Here is a 5,496-nt window from a genome sequence, read left to right on the forward strand (position 1 = left end):
AAAGTTTGACTTGCATTCAATCGTTGCATTTACACAGTAGGCTACTACAGTTACTACAGCCATTCATAATATTGTAAAATCGTACAATTAACGTGAGATCGTTTTTTAAAATCATCTGTCATTTTCATTTCTTTTATGACAGTGGTGACTATTAAACCACAGCCGTACAGTTGTAACAATAACTAGTAAGCATGGTATTTTTTGTCGTAATTAACTGTTTATCATGGTAATTTTTTTTGATCAATGAAATGGTTAAATGGTTAAAAATGATGAACTTATGACGAAGATCCATCTTAACATTTAAAAAGTGAAATGAGGAGGAATGTCAACCTGACCTGACCCTTGAAAAAGACTTCTGTTGATGTAACCTATGGTAGTTTGGTTGATTTAGTAATGTTAAAGAAACTTATTGAATAAAACCTAATTCATTTTGGTATTACAACTTGAAGAACATTCTGAACAGTTTAATTTAAGTTATTCCTCAACCGAACCAGAGAGATCTTCTCTTTTTTTAGTCTAGTTTTGATGTCAGAATTATAATCGATCAGCATTCTGAAAAGAAGAAAACATCTTTGTAGCTTTGATGGTCAAAACCCGCAGACAAGAATTGAAATCTCATTAATATGTCAGCTCTTTCTCCTAAGTAGAAATTATATTAAATCGAGAAGGCTTGTTCTTTTGGGAAACAGCTCACCTACTGTATGTCCTCAACAATGTCTCAAACTCCAAAGACTGATATCAGTACAAGCTCAGACCTTTATCAAATTCCTCCAAAACCAAATGATCTGAGCTATGGAATCCTCATTTGTTTTATCATTAAGTTTAATTCTCAAGTAATTTTAAAAGAAGCATCCAAAACAAACAAAGCTGATACTTAAAATGAATCCTACTGTAAGAGAGAGTCTCCTGAGCTATAAAAAAAAGCATTTTCTGAACAATATAATTTTACTTCGGGGAACCTCCATATCTCAGTGTTCCTCTAGATATGTCACTGTGATCAGACACCAGAGATGAATTACGAAGTTAGGCCGTATAGAAGGAGCTGGTGTGGAACTACAGCAACACGAAATGCCAAGAGAACACAATGAAGTGCTGCTGGTCTTCTGTAGTGATAACCTCCTCTACCCCTCCTTTCCTCATTAATTATTGACCCCCACCACATGTTCCTCAACTCCTGTGTTATTTGTGATGGTGTCTGTCTCCGTGCTGCAGGTTAGGTCCACAGCTTGTGAGTCACCCAGTGGGTCTATTACCATGACGCCGTGTTTACCCATTTTAAATATTTACAGAAATAGATGTGCTGGTGGGTTTAACGCTAAATTAAATGAGCTTATCCAAACTTATCCCCATTTCCTCAGCTAACAAAAATATTTAAACAATAATCTCTGATTTTTTTATTTTTTATTATTTACAACTTTGAAAAATATTTTTTTTTCAGTGTATACTTTTGCAGGTCACAAACTTAAAATCCAAATACAACTGACCCAAAAGATGTTCACATACTTGTGCATGTGCATTTTAAGGGATATTATGTATGATAAGTTATGTCATCAATTACTCTCCCTCATGTTGTTCCAAACCAACTTCGAAACACAAATGAACACGTCAACACACATACATAGAGCTCATCAAATACAGTCACCAGAATTGTTTGAATATTTACAGAAACAGACACGTGGTTTTACGGTAAAATAGATGAACTTATCCAACCTCATCCCCATTTCCTCCACTGACAAAAATATTGAAACAATTTCCTTACAGTGTAGAGCAATACAGAATATAACTCCGATAATCTTTGGGGTTTCTATTACAACTTTTTTTTGCAGGTCACAGGCTCAAAATATTAAAAATAAAAATGAGCCAAAAATGTCTACGTACTTGTTCAAGTGCATTTTAAGGGATAGTTAATCCCAAAAATGGCAATTTAGTCATTATTTACTCACCCTCAAAGCATAGTTCATTCAAAAATGAATAAAGAGACACACAAAAAAACATTTATTAAAATTAAGTGTGTAGAGCTATAAAAAATAATATGACACAGCGCAGATCATTTTGCGTTTGGAATGTGATGAGAAATACTTGAGATCAAATTGAATAGAATCATATTGAGCTTTGATTACAGACTTATGAAGGCAGTGAGTTTCTTAGCAGAACAATCGGAAAGCATGAAGACTCAAATATATGTATTTTTTAATCCCATTAGTATGAGTAACATTTGAGATCTTAAAGAGATATAATTTGTGTTTTTTTTATTTTTTCCCTGTGGGTGGCCATGCGCTCTCTGCGCTCTAATAAGATTACTCCCACGCCACGGCAGGTGCATATTCACCAATTTGAGCTCTCAAAATAGATGGCTGCCATTAAGGCGGAAGAGACCACAGAGGCTGGATCGCATTGCCAACCAACTTCGTGATATTTTCTCTCTGCGTGGGAACCCTCGCTTTCTTCGGGAGTGAATTAAAGACAGAGGGCAGCAGAGCTCCTAAACCCGACTGCTCGGGATGCGTTCGGCACTGAGGAGTTTCTGATACTCTCCAGCCGTTTGAGGAGGATTTGCATGGCTTTACAACTCACGCAGTAAGACTTTCTGCGCTTCTTCAATCGCTGCGCAGTAGCGCGTCAAGGAAAGTTAGTGGCACTTTGCGCGCATAGCGAGTTTTTGGATTGTTATTCCGATGGTTGACAAGTCGTTGGATGAGGAGGTGAGTGACTAAGTAAGGGGTTTATTTCTCTTTGGGTCGGCTGCTCTGAATCTCTTTTGGGGCTCGGGTTGTGTGGAATGTGAATAGTATCTTCGGTTCTTGGCGCGTAATGGCGCTTGGAAATGTTGTGCATTTTTGCACAGGACGCGTTGACGTGCTAGCAATTGCATTTGGAAGATTTATTGATGAAAACCGGCAAGTGGTTTGGATACAGTGACTGACACAGTTTTTCAGTCTGACGTGAGGGATGTGTCTACAGGACTCCGGATTACCGTATGCTCATCCTATTACGCCGCGCATTCCCGCAATCTGTTGCCTCCGCGTTTAATTCATTTAACGAAAGTAAAATAGAAATCGATCAGATTCACTCAAACATTTATTACAGCCTAAAATATAGCATCATTACGCATGTAAAGTTTGACTTGCATTCAATCGTTGCATTTACACAGTAGGCTACTACAGTTACTACAGCCATTCATAATATTGTAAAATCGTACAATTAACGTGAGATCGTTTTTTAAAATCATCTGTCATTTTCATTTCTTTTATGACAGTGGTGACTATTAAACCACAGCCGTACAGTTGTAACAATAACTAGTAAGCATGGTATTTTTTGTCGTAATTAACTGTTTATCATGGTAATTTTTTTTGATCAATGAAATGGTTAAATGGTTAAAAATGATGAACTTATGACGAAGATCCATCTTAACATTTAAAAAGTGAAATGAGGAGGAATGTCAACCTGACCTGACCCTTGAAAAAGACTTCTGTTGATGTAACCTATGGTAGTTTGGTTGATTTAGTAATGTTAAAGAAACTTATTGAATAAAACCTAATTCATTTTGGTATTACAACTTGAAGAACATTCTGAACAGTTTAATTTAAGTTATTCCTCAACCGAACCAGAGAGATCTTCTCTTTTTTTAGTCTAGTTTTGATGTCAGAATTATAATCGATCAGCATTCTGAAAAGAAGAAAACATCTTTGTAGCTTTGATGGTCAAAACCCGCAGACAAGAATTGAAATCTCATTAATATGTCAGCTCTTTCTCCTAAGTAGAAATTATATTAAATCGAGAAGGCTTGTTCTTTTGGGAAACAGCTCACCTACTGTATGTCCTCAACAATGTCTCAAACTCCAAAGACTGATATCAGTACAAGCTCAGACCTTTATCAAATTCCTCCAAAACCAAATGATCTGAGCTATGGAATCCTCATTTGTTTTATCATTAAGTTTAATTCTCAAGTAATTTTAAAAGAAGCATCCAAAACAAACAAAGCTGATACTTAAAATGAATCCTACTGTAAGAGAGAGTCTCCTGAGCTATAAAAAAAAGCATTTTCTGAACAATATAATTTTACTTCGGGGAACCTCCATATCTCAGTGTTCCTCTAGATATGTCACTGTGATCAGACACCAGAGATGAATTACGAAGTTAGGCCGTATAGAAGGAGCTGGTGTGGAACTACAGCAACACGAAATGCCAAGAGAACACAATGAAGTGCTGCTGGTCTTCTGTAGTGATAACCTCCTCTACCCCTCCTTTCCTCATTAATTATTGACCCCCACCACATGTTCCTCAACTCCTGTGTTATTTGTGATGGTGTCTGTCTCCGTGCTGCAGGTTAGGTCCACAGCTTGTGAGTCACCCAGTGGGTCTATTACCATGACGCCGTGTTTACCCATTTTAAATATTTACAGAAATAGATGTGCTGGTGGGTTTAACGCTAAATTAAATGAGCTTATCCAAACTTATCCCCATTTCCTCAGCTAACAAAAATATTTAAACAATAATCTCTGATTTTTTTATTTTTTATTATTTACAACTTTGAAAAATATTTTTTTTTCAGTGTATACTTTTGCAGGTCACAAACTTAAAATCCAAATACAACTGACCCAAAAGATGTTCACATACTTGTGCATGTGCATTTTAAGGGATATTATGTATGATAAGTTATGTCATCAATTACTCTCCCTCATGTTGTTCCAAACCAACTTCGAAACACAAATGAACACGTCAACACACATACATAGAGCTCATCAAATACAGTCACCAGAATTGTTTGAATATTTACAGAAACAGACACGTGGTTTTACGGTAAAATAGATGAACTTATCCAACCTCATCCCCATTTCCTCCACTGACAAAAATATTGAAACAATTTCCTTACAGTGTAGAGCAATACAGAATATAACTCCGATAATCTTTGGGGTTTCTATTACAACTTTTTTTTGCAGGTCACAGGCTCAAAATATTAAAAATAAAAATGAGCCAAAAATGTCTACGTACTTGTTCAAGTGCATTTTAAGGGATAGTTAATCCCAAAAATGGCAATTTAGTCATTATTTACTCACCCTCAAAGCATAGTTCATTCAAAAATGAAAATGATGTCATGAATTACTCAACCTCATGTTGTCTCAAACCCTTTTGTTCAACTTCGAAAATGAACACGTCTACACACATACAGCTCATCAAATATGGTCAAGAAGCTTTTAAATATGTACTGAAATAGACATATGCTAGTTCAGGCCAAACATAACAACTCTGTCATTTACTCACCCTTTCCAAACCCTTTTGTTCGCGCAAATGAACATTTCAACACACATGCATAGAGCTCATCAAAAACGGTCAACAGGAGTTTTAAATGTATTTATGGAGTGTGCTGGTGAGTTAACATGTGCTGGTGAGTTTTACAGTAAATTAAATGAGCTTATCCAACCTTATCCCCAAATAAATAAATAAACAATTTCCTTACAGTATAGCAGAATACAAAAGACTCATATATATATATAT

The 5,496-nt window shown here is 36.0% G+C and overlaps 1 protein-coding gene across 1 annotated transcript in view; it reads left to right on the forward strand.

Moving 5' to 3' along the window:
• The first annotated feature begins 2,448 nt into the window (after positions 1-2,448).
• Positions 2,449-5,496, forward strand: part of pcdh15b (protocadherin-related 15b) — a 215,654-nt gene continuing 212,606 nt past the window's right edge. The window contains exon 1 of the mRNA XM_016513238.1: positions 2,449-2,702. The gene's annotated coding sequence lies outside the window, so the exon portion shown is untranslated. The remainder of the gene's footprint in view (positions 2,703-5,496) is intronic.

Source organism: Sinocyclocheilus rhinocerous, unplaced genomic scaffold, assembly GCF_001515625.1.
Source record: "Sinocyclocheilus rhinocerous isolate Xijiao unplaced genomic scaffold, SAMN03320098_v1.1 scaffold24, whole genome shotgun sequence".
NCBI classification, from domain to species: Eukaryota; Metazoa; Chordata; class Actinopteri; order Cypriniformes; family Cyprinidae; genus Sinocyclocheilus; species Sinocyclocheilus rhinocerous.